Genomic DNA, 12,322 nt, shown 5'->3' on the forward strand with positions numbered 1-12,322 from the left:
CTTGCACCACTCAGAGATTGGGGTGGCATGCAAATGCACACGTAGCTCAAGTCATATGTGGGGGTTACTTTCTGGGGATGGCACACATGAGCAATCTTACCTTCTTGGAGCTGGCACACTGAATGGGTCTTACCCACCACCACCACCAAGCAAGACTTTGGGAGGCTCTCACAAGATATTGCAAGCCTCCCAGAGCCTGGGAAGCTTTCCTTCTGTGCATTTAATTTGTGCAATTTTAACTGCATATAGTTGAAATCACACATATTAAGAGCACATAACTCGTGAGTATTTGTGTGCGCGCGCACACACACTAAAGCAGATCTGAAAATTTGAAATTATTGAAATAGACTGACGGGATCTGGGGGGCACAATTTTGAGGGGCAAGGTTGTATTTTGGGACAATGATATTTGCATGCACCATCCTTAAATTTCTCGGTTCCTTCAAAACGTACGAGTTTTTCCTTGCAGTCTTCCGACTAGCAGAGTTCTGTTTTATGTTCAGGGTTACATTTACCAGGTTAGCTAATACAGACTTTAGCTTGGATTTCAACTTCAAAGTGAACATGTTGTTGACTCATAAGCACTCGCTGACATACCAAAAAGCTAGAGTAGCCTAGCGAACAATTTTTAAAAATTGGCATGAGTAAAGTCTTATCCAAAAGGTACAAGCAGTCCAAGCTGTTCTCAAAACAAAGCAAGGAACTGCCAGGGATCTATTAAAAATAAATGACAAGAGACTCAGGTCAATTTTATGTGCTTAGAAAAGAATATGAAGGACAACATGCCCTCCTGAAATGTGTGGTGTGTTTTTTCTCTCCACAGAGGAAAGCATTCACTGCTGAGAGAGGTCACTGTGTTTGTCTCTTCGAGCAAAAACAACAAAAAGCCTTATGGCATTTTAAAGACTAACAATTTATCACGTGTAAGCTCTCAAGCATCAGATGAGAGTGTTATCCCGAATTGAAAGAAAACACACAGAGAGAGATGGAGAAGTAATGGCACGCAGTAAGAGTAGAAGAAAATTAAATGCAAAAAAATTAAATCATCATTACAGTATTAACAACAGTTGTTCACATAGAACCATTGTTTTTTTATAAAGATTTTATTATTTTCCATATATAAACAAAAGAAAAATACAAAAATACATAATAAACAATAAACAATAAACAACAACAATAACAATGACAATAACAATAAACATAAGAAAAGAATACATATACATACCTAACCATACACATATCTCAATCGTCTTCTTTTTTCTATCTTCTTTACATACATTAAGACTTCCCCCGTTCCCCCCACTGCATTCAAAATTAATATATAACTTGGGTGGCTTTGTATCTTTTCCATAACCTTTACCTTATCTCTCAATAAACTTTAAGTTAATTAAACAAATATAATTTCTCACTTAAACTCAATATCTTTAGATACTCTTAAACATTTATAACATTCACGTCTAAACTTCTTCTACACTATTTTACCTAACATAAACAAGCTAAAGCCAATTTTACTAGCTAATTCTGCTCAAATATTCAATTTTATACATTTAACTAAGTAATCCTTGAATTTCTTCCAATCCTGCGACACCTTCTCCTCCCTCTGGTCTCGGATTCTCGCGGTCAGTTCGGCGAGTTCCATAAAGTCCATAAGCTTCATCTACCATTCTTCCACTGTCGGAATCTCTTCGCCTTTCCAGTTTTTTGCCAATAAAATTCTAGCAGCTGTTGTGGCATACATAAAGAATACTCTATCCTGACTGGGTATCTCTTCGTTGGTCATGCTCAAAAGAAATGCCTCTGGTTTCTTACTAAAGGTAATTTTCATTACCTTCTTGAGTTCATTATAGATCTTATCCCAGAAAGCATTTACCCCTGGACATGACCACCACATATGATAAAAGGTACCTTCCGTAGATTTACATTTCCAACACACATTAGTCATTGTAGGATTCATCTTGGCTATCTTAACTGGTGTCAGATACCATCTATAAAGCATTTTCATAATATTTTCTCTTAGACTATTACAAGCTGTAAATTTAATACCTTTCTTCCACAATCTCTCCCAGTCATCCATCATAATGTTATGTCCCACATCTTTCGCCCAATCTATCATTGACGATTTAACCAATTCATCTTTCGTATGCCACTCTAGCAACAAGTTATACATCTTGGAAAGGTTTTTAGAGTTCGATTCAATCAGTTCTGTTTCCAGTTTTGATTTTTCCATTTGAAAACCAATTTTCTTGTCTGCTTTAAAAATCTCATAAATCTGGTGATATTGCAGCCAGTCGGTGACTCCGCTTTTTACTTGGTCGTAGCTTTTCAACTTAATCGACTCACCTTCTCGCTGCAATATATCTGCATATTTTAACCAACTTGCAGACATATTTGGTCTCTTATAGGCCTTGGCCTCCACAGGTGAGATCCATCTAGGAGTCTTTCTCTCTAACAAGTCTTTATATCTCATCCAAACCTGATACAGGGCTTTTCTAATTATATGATTCTTAAAAGTCTTGTGAACTTTTACCTTGTCATACCAAAGATAAGCATGCCATCCAAACATATTATCAAAGCCTTCCAAGTCCAGCACATCCACGTTTTCTAGTTTAAACCAGTCTTTTAACCAGCAAAAGGCCGCTGCTTCAAAATAAATCTTTAGATCCGGCAGGGCAAAGCCTCCTCTCTCTTTAGAGTCTGTTAAAATCTTAAATTTAATTCTAGGCTTTTTTCCCTGCCATATGAATTTCGATAGGTCCCTTTGCCATATTTTAAAACACTCCAATTTATCCACAATTGGAATGGCTTGGAATAGAAACAGCATCCTTGGTAGCATATTCATTTTAATGGCAGCTATTCTGCCCATCAATGAGAGTTTCAATCTTGTCCAAATCTCTAAGTCTTTCTTTATCTCTGTCCACAATTTTTCATAATTGTCCTTGTACAGGTTCAGATTTTTTGCTGTAAGGTTGATACCTAGATATTTTACATTCTTAACAAAATTGAGGCCAGTACAGTCTTGTACAGACGCAGAGTTTTTTACAGTTTGGAGAAGAAGAATTTGGACATAATATGCTTACAGGAGACCCATATAGTTCAACGACATAGAAGAATACTACAAAACAAAAAATTAGGCCAAGAATTCACATCATTGGATAAAGTCAAGAAGAGAGGAGTTATAATTTATGTAAAGGAAAAATATAGCCCAAGACAGTTATTCAAAGATGAAGAAGGGAGATACATCGCTGTTGAAATTAAAGTACAAGGCGAAAAAATTTTGATTCTGGGACTTTATGCACCAAATGACGGAAAGTCAATTTTTTACAAAAACATACATGATCTGCTGTTGGACTATTTGGACTATAAAATAGTTTGCCTTGGAGATTTTAATGGTGCAGTTTCCACATTAATGGATAGATCGCAAAGAACTAAATTAACAAATGATGGGAAACTTCCAAAGACTTTTTTCGAAATGGTGGATAACTTGAACTTGGTGGATGCTTGGAGGCTAAGAAATCCCACCGAAACAGAGGCAACTTATTTCAGTGAACCTCAGCAGTCATGGTCGAGAATAGACTACATTTGGATTTCGAATGAATTGGCTCCGAAAATACAAAAAGCAGAAATCGGTCCAAAGACATATTCGGACCATAACCCTGTACAAGTGAATTTAAAATTGGTTTCCAAGGATTCCTTCAGATGGAGAATGGATGATGCCTTAATGAGAGACACCAAGCTGGTAGAAAGAGCAGTAAAAAAGATAAAAGAGTATTTTCAAATTAATTTAAATTCAGAAGTGGAAAAGAGGATTGTTTGGGATGCAAGTAAGGCGGTAATGAGGGGGTTCCTCATAAGTGAAAAAGCAAAAAAGAAGAAACAACAAAATATGGAAATGGAAAGATTGCTGAAATTGATTAAAGTTAAAGAAAAAGAACTAAGAGGACACCCCAAATGCTTAAAAATTCAAAAAGAAATTAAATACTTGCAATCCCAATATGCAAAAATTATGAACCAAGATATTGAATGGAAAATTAAAATGATGAAGCAGAGGACCTTCGAATCGGCAAATAAATGTGGAAAATTACTAGCCTGGCAGTTGAAGAAAAGACAGAAAGCAAATGTCATCAATAACTTAGTAGTAAATGGAAGAAATGTGGAGAATCCAGAGGAAATTAGATGGTGTTTTCAAGGATTTTATAAACAATTGTACAAGGAGGAGAAGATAGAAGAATCAGAGATAGACCGATTTCTGGAAAAAAATGGATTGCAAAAAGTCCCAGAGGATAAACTAACAATGCTCAACCACCCGATATCGACTCAAGAGATAGAGGAGGCAATTAACAACATGCAGGCAGGGAAGGCCCCAGGACCAGATGGATTGACTGCAAAGTACTATAAGACATTGAAAGACTGGCTATCACAGCCTTTGAAAGAAGTTTGCAATAAAATACTAGAAGCAGATAGGGCACCAGAGACATGGAAAGAAGCCTTTATCACACTGATTCCAAAATCAGAGACAGATAAGACTTTAATGAAAAATTATCGTCCAATTTCACTTTTAAATGTGGATTATAAAATTTTTGCGAACGTCATGGCTACAAGACTAAAAAGAGTGCTGAAAGATTATATTCATAAAGACCAGCAGGTTTTTACCAGGAAGACAAATAAATAACAATACAAGAATAATTGTGGATATATTAGAAAAACTGGAAAAAAACATAAATACAGATGCAGCACTAATGTTTATAGATGCGGAAAAAGCCTTTGACAATGTTTCTTGGACATTTATGAAGAAGAATTTGGAAAAGATGGCAGTTGGACAAAGATTCTTAAATGGCATTAATGCCATTTATACAGAACAAAAAGCAAAAATCATAATAAACAGTGTGATATCGGAGGAAATCAAAGTTGAGAAAGGAACAAGACAAGGGTGCCCTATCTCCCCTTTATTATTTACCACGGTCCTGGAGGTCCTCCTAAACATGATACGAACGGAGAAACAGATAAAAGGAATAAGGGTGGGGGAGAAGGAATATAAACTACGCGCCTTTGTGGATGATTTGATGCTATCCCTACAGGAACCTGAAAGCAGTGTCCCCAAAGCTTTGGAATTAATTGAATTGTTTGGACGTGTAGCCGGCTTCAAACTAAATAAACAGAAAACCAAAGTGTTGACTAAGAACATGAACTCAGAGCAGATACAAAAATCACATAGAACCATTGTGTTGATAAGACAGACATTGGTAGCATTGGTAAGCCCATTAACACATGCAGAGTATTTTTTTTAAAAAAATGGGTCAATTCAATCCTGCTTTGTCAATATTGCTATTGCGGATGTCTAATTTGTTTCCATTCATTCTTTTTGATAGATACCGGCCCATTTGTTGCATGTGAAAAGCAGAAGAACATTGTTGGTGATTGATGGTGGAATATCACGTTGGCAGATTAGCAGGTGACTGAACCCCTGATATTGCGGGTGACATTATTAGATCATTTATAGTGCTGCTGGAGCATAAAAGGAGACTATTTGCACGTCTACTCAGAAGTGAATCCCAGCAAGTTCAATGGGGATTATTGTGGATAGGGGATTATTGTGGATAGGGGATTACAACTTTACACTATAATCAATGCACTTTCTAGAGAGCAAGTCCCTTTGGACAAGTGGGGTTTACTACGCATGTGTAGAATTACACTGGTACCTTGCTTTGCTAGTGTTCCTGATAGCTCTTGTTCATGTCCCAGGACCACAAAAGGGGACAAAAAACAGAGGCTGGTTTCCTGTTGGCTGCGCTGATGCTGAATCTGGACCCTTTCCTTCTTATTCTTCATCTTGCAGCTGCAAGGAGGACAGAGGGGAACTGTAGGTATTGGAGCATTTGCCGTTAAATTTAGAAACTCCTCTTATATTGTGTACTGGGACAAAGCCCTTCTATCTTCTTTTCCAGTTCCTTTCAGCTTTTCTCCAGTGCAATTTCGGCTACAAATAGCTTGTTTTGTTTGCCTGCACATAAAGTGAGTACGAGTTTTGCTTTTATATAAATCACTCTTCCCTGTTGTAGCCTGGCAGAGGATTCAGATGCAGAATTCAAAGAGAAGTTGGCAATGCATAGTTCTTAGTGAAGTCCTTTCAGTTTGTGGACTATTCTTCTCCACCAACATAATGCTAGAAGTTTGTTGCCGAATAATAAGCAACGCGATACCATGATTAAACTGAATACAAATCAGTCTTATCTCACATTAGGATTCCCCCCACTAACAACTCCTTGAAGATGCTTAAGAAGACTTGCACAGTCACCAGCTTCATTAAGTTTGGTCACTTAATTGTCAACCAAGTTAAAAACCCCCCAGAGCCAAAGTTCACTTTGAAACAATCTAATAGAATGTAAATGTTCACTTTATTTGGAATCTTACAACATACCTTAACACAGCCTTAAACTAACCACAAGTTTCACCTACACAGATTTTCACATCATAAGCATTCAATAAAATTTAAAAAAACATAATTTTTAAATAATCAGATTTATGATTGCTGCAATCTCCCTGCAAAATGTGGTTTCTTTCTCTATACTATGGGTTACCAATATTATTGGGCCTGTAGACACATTTGCAAACTGGCTGGGGAAACCGTTATGGGCCTCAAACCCAGACCACAACCTATTATATTGGTTGCAATAGAATGATTCTGTCAAAGCTAATTTCAATGAGGGGAAGAGATACTGCAGATACTAATATCGCGAAGCATGAAGCAACTGGGTGCATAAAAACTGACTCCTTTTGGAATAAAACATTGTCCACACCCATAAGTGTTATGCAGAACTATACTTGCAGAACTTTCTTCAAAACAGAAAAAAACAATAGTGATACATCCAAATAATTCCATACACTATCTTGTGCATGCCTAGCACAGGCTCAGCATCTTATAATAAATAACTTTACTTCTTCCAGAAATCAAAACTCTCCTTCCCATTCCAGCCTGCAGTAGGCTGCATCCTGCCCTTCAAGGTGCTGATTTGCAACTGAATACCTTAATCATGTGATCTAAGGTTAAACACTCACATGTTATAGCTGAGAACATTCTCAGTTAATCTTTAACTCAGTTGGAGGCCTGAAGGCTCTTAGTTCGCTGCCATGGAAAATCCGCACTGTTAGCAATACACAGGCATTCTTCATTTCAGTGCCAATTGAACAATTTAACAAGGGACCCTGTCTGCACCAAGGAAGGCTTTTGTGGGCACATGTGTGCCCACGGTCTCCACATTGGTGACCCTTATGATACACTGAATGTTTGTGGTAAAGCTGTCACAAACCAGTCTCAACGCCAAATGCAACTTAGCACGCTTTTGAGCCCACCTACAGATGTCGCTGCTTTTCAGTAGAAATGAACTCCAGGAAAACAATTTGATAGCAGAACCTTTGACTAAAGTCACTGCAGAGCGACAGAAAAGCAGGCATCGTTACAGCAGTTCCAGTGGCACCTATTGTAAAGATAAAGTGGCCAAACAGTAGAAATCCTTATTATTACTGAAAGGGAATCAAAATTTCAATGTGCAAGAGCCTAAACAGGAGAGGGGGATTAGCAGTTGAGTCTGCCTTGACACATTTTAGAAGGATGGGATCTAATATATTGTGTGCATTATTCAAGTATAGCAATTACAGAGAAAACATATGATAAACACATGCTAATGAGATAAAGCATGAAGATGTTTGCTCCTCTCTAATGGAATTATAAGGAAGTGGGTTTGAAATATGCACAATGAAAATAAGCCATCAAACGTGTCATGGCTTACAAAACACAATGAAAAGGATTGATGTGTTTTAGGCAGGCTTTAATGTGGATGTGGGTTTGTTATTTACACAAAAAGTTCCCTGCAGACGTTAAATCAGCACGGTGAAACAAGCAACAGCTTGTGTAAAGCAATCCTATTTACTTAGACATTCAGGTTACCAAAAATAAAAAATAATAATTCTAAACACTTCCCCATATGCCGAAAATTATTTTTAGTTTCTCTTAACGTTTTCATATTAAACAAAGCGGTACATACATTTTCAGGAGACAAGATACACACATTCACATTGGGGTGTTTTTAAGAATTATGCAGTCAGGCATTTCAAGCTACGTACCTCTTGCTTTAATGATGGGGCATCCCGTTTTAATAAACGGTCAGCACAACCTGATACAGGCCAAATTTAAAGTAAGTCCCATCGAGTTCAGGGAGGCTTACTCTCAGGTAAGCAGGTATCCTGGGAACTGTAGTTTGTTAAAGATAATGGGGATCTTCTTCTTCTTCTTCTTCTTCTTCTTCTTCTTCTTCTTCTTCTTCTTCTTCTTCTTCTGTGATCACTCATAGCCAAGTAAGATTGTCTTCCATAAACACGGTTGTAACAGTGAGTCCGTAAGTGATTGTGGAGGCCAATTCTGGATCCACACGTCCTTCCACAGTGGGGACAGAGATCAGGCGATGCTGGATTTCGGCATCAATGTCGGCCCTTGTGGAAAGATAACTGTCCAGGTAGGAGAAGTGACCAGGTAGGAGAAGTGACCAACATTTTCCAAAGTTACACCATTGAGTTGGATTTGTGGTGCTGCAGAGGGGTTGTTTTGTGCTTGCTGGTGCAGCACTTTGGTTTTTTGGATGTTGAGCGATAGGCCAAGCTTTTCGTGTAAGCTTCTGCAAAGACATTTAGCAAGTGAGACTGGGAGTTAGAGTTCTGGGGGAACTACAGTTACCAGGATTTGGGGGGGGTGAACCATGTGTTTTAAATGCATGCTGGGAGTGCTTTAAATTTGTGGTGTGGATCTGCCCAACGTCCGGGGAGGGGGGCAAAGTTTATATAGTCCCACCCTAGGGAAACTTACAAATTTACCATTATGGTACTATACAGTGTGATCCTACAAATACCTAAACTAAATCCCATGGTTTCACTGGGGCCAGGTCCCTAGTAACAATGTATAGGATTGTGTAACCTCCACAAGTACTGAGCATCTGATAATATATTATCTTTGCCTTCTATATGCTGAAATGTGTTGCATTGCTGACAAGGGTGCCAACTTGAATAAAATATGGGGGGGGAGGTAAGCCCTGCCCCACAAAATCAATCACAAAATCTCTCTCTCACTCACTCACACCCCCCCCCCATTTGAATGGGAATGTCCATCAAATTTGAAGGGGCCCAGCCCTGCGAAATATTTTATTCGGGGGGCTGAAGGGACTAAGAGTTGGTTCCTATGATTGTTGAAATTTCTCGCTATTGCAATTAAAACGTACTGATTGAATCACCCATGAATTTATAAGGTTGTTGAGGGTTTCTTCCCAACCCGGACACTGTTAAACGGCTAAATTCCAGCAATGTCCAGGAAATCTGGACATATGGCAACCCTAATCTAGACCCACCCCCATAAATAGATATACAGATATAGACATAGATATAATAAAATATAGTGTTTGAAGAAGAATATATAATAAAATACAGAGTTGGAGAACAAACGTTTCCCTCTAAGCAGCCATCTCTTCATTGCCGTTTTCTTTTCAAAATTCATCCAAACCCTCTAGCAAGAAAGCAGCTTTATTTATTTTTTCTCCCTGACTGAAACACAACGGGGAAGTTGATGCTTTACAAGACCAAGTGACACCGTGGAACACCATCTCTCTGCTCCCCTGCTGATGAAAACAAGAATCTCTGAAGTCTAATAAAGCACCTGGTAATGTCAGGCAAACAAGAGCTAATAGAGCTAAAACCCGGATCGCCCTTGTGAAATAAAACATGTTCTGTCGGGAGGAAAAGGAAAATCCTGTTGAGTAGCTTGCCACTGCGCTCTACGCTCCCCGTTTGTTTTCTAAAATAAAAAGTCCCCATTATTTCTCTCTCGGCCAACCAAGAGCCCATTAAATTGCTATTGTTGGTATTATTACTTTTTTTAAAAAAAAATGGCAGGCAGAGAGTGGCCTGTGTTCTGCTGGAATATAGAAAAGTCCATGGAAAAGTGGCCACTGCTTTGAAGAATCTGCCAGAAACGTAGCTCTAGGAATTGCTTCACGTGTGAGAAGCAAAAGGAAACGGCGCTTTTCTGTATTGCAATTGATATTCCAGGAATTGATAACAGTACACCGGGAGGAGGAAGAGGAAAGGGGGAAGGGGTGGAGTGTCGATTCTGTTGCAGAGACCTATATGGATGACTTTTGCCTAAATTCAATGGATCTAAACTGCCAGCTTGATTCTACGCGTGTTTACTCAGAAGCAAAGTTGACAGTGTTTAATGGCACTTATACATGAGTACACAGGAATTCTCTGCTGCGTCAGCCTCCATACAGTCCAAACTAGATGGAAAGGGAGAGGGAGCTCTGTTGTGCACACAGAAACCTGTTGTGTGAGCAGTGCTGGCTACAGCCCTAGATGTACAGATGTACAGATGTACAGATGCAAATTTAGGTTGACTTTCAGAGATGTGGGTGAGGGTTGGAAGCAAACTTTGCTCTCGGGGCGTACTTAGAGCTATGAGCATCCCAACAGCATTTTCTGGGCCCAGTACACTGAATAAATATCTACCAAGTGCCCCAGAGAAAGCAGGACATCCAGGTTTTTTGTGTGAGGTCAAAGGGGTTATTTGGGGGGGGGGTTCCATGATCTTGCACGCTCTCACCATGAAAAAGTGGGGTTTTTTTCAGGGCAAGAGTGAGGCGTTGGTCCCGTGACTCAGGCAGGGGCATGCCCCAGAAGACACATGTCCCAGTTTTGGGTCAGAAAATGTTGGACAGTATGTGAATGTGGCTTGGGCATTTCTCCCCACCTACAATCTCTTGTGGAGAATGTCTGCTTAGGAACATATTAGAACTAAAACAAGAATCTCTGGGCAAATTGTGATGGCAGGTGGCTTTGGTGTCAGGGCACCCAATCGCCCTCGAAGCAAAGTACAGTCGTACCTTGGTTGACGAACGCCTTGCGACTCAAACATTTTGGCTCCCAAACGCCGCAAACCCAGAAGTGAGTGTTCCAGTTTGCAAACGTTCTTTGGAGTCTGAATGTCCGACGTGGCTTCCGATTGGCTGCAGGAGCTTCCTGCAGCCCATCAGAAGCCACGCCTTGGTTTCCGAACATTGTGGAAGTCGAACAGACTTCCAGAACAGATTCCGTTTGATTTCTGAGGTACGGACTGTATATTAACACCCACCCAAAAAAAAATAAATCAGGTTTTTCCATAGACTATTAAAAAATATTATAGCCAAATGAAATTGCGGGCAGGAGTCAAGATAAAGGCAGTGGAAGAAAAACAATTAAATAATTGTAATAGTGAAACTTCTTTAAATAGAAAAAGACATGATGCAGTAGAAAAGGTTTTATTAAAAATGCTGTGAGGGTGGGAAGTCAACTTAAAATAATTATTTTAGGTTTTTTTAAAGGGGGAAAGGAATTGGAGGTGCAGGGTAAGGCACAGAAGATCTGGGGCTCAGGCTACCCTATTATTATTATTATTATTATTATTATTATTATTATTTTAGGACATAAGTTATAATAATTTTTTTTTGTAAACTGTCAAGAGATGGTGTAGCATTGTACTGGATTCAAGTGGAAAGCTTTGTGAGCTCTTATGTTTGAAAATAAAAAAGGGTGGGCTTCTTCCCGAACCCGACAGCTAAATATGAAAAGCTGTTTACCAGTTTGCTCGCTGCTGCATCAAATATATTCAAAGTGCATCATATAAGTACTAATTGGGTTTGAATCACTCAAGAGTGCATTTGCTGTGACAATAGCATTTCCTTTACATATCATCTCGGTGTTTGTAAGAGAGGTGAAAATTAACATTTCCTGCTTTTGTCAGAGTGAAGCACGTTTCAACGAGTCTCTGAAAACATCTGAAGCATCCCTTGCATCCTAAGATCATCCAGCTATTATATTTTCAAGGGTTGTCTCTCAATGAACTATGGCAGACATAAGATAAGTGATTGCTGCTCCTTTATAAAAATAGCAAAAATTCACAGGGGCTTGATCATCACACTTCACCATTTACGGCTCGCTTTTAAAAAAGAAAAGAAAAAAGAAGAAAATAAATCACCTATTTCAATTGCCTCTGGAGCTTTGTGTTCTGTGTAGCACATGCTTTAACTTCAAAAAGACGTGCAGGTATTAAAAAGAAGAAAATGGAAGTAATGTGGCATGATCAGTACAAATTCTATGCAATATGATTTATTTATTTTTAAAGGCGAATGTTGTTGTTTTTTATTCTTCTTTCCTTTGCTTGGCAGAAGGAAGGAGGAGGAACTGGAAGGAAAAAATACACAGACCAGGAAGTGAGCTCCATTTTGAGTCTCGACAAAGCCTGAATGAGCTTG

Source organism: Lacerta agilis, chromosome 11 (genome assembly GCF_009819535.1).
Source record: "Lacerta agilis isolate rLacAgi1 chromosome 11, rLacAgi1.pri, whole genome shotgun sequence".
Lineage (NCBI taxonomy): Eukaryota > Metazoa > Chordata > Lepidosauria > Squamata > Lacertidae > Lacerta > Lacerta agilis.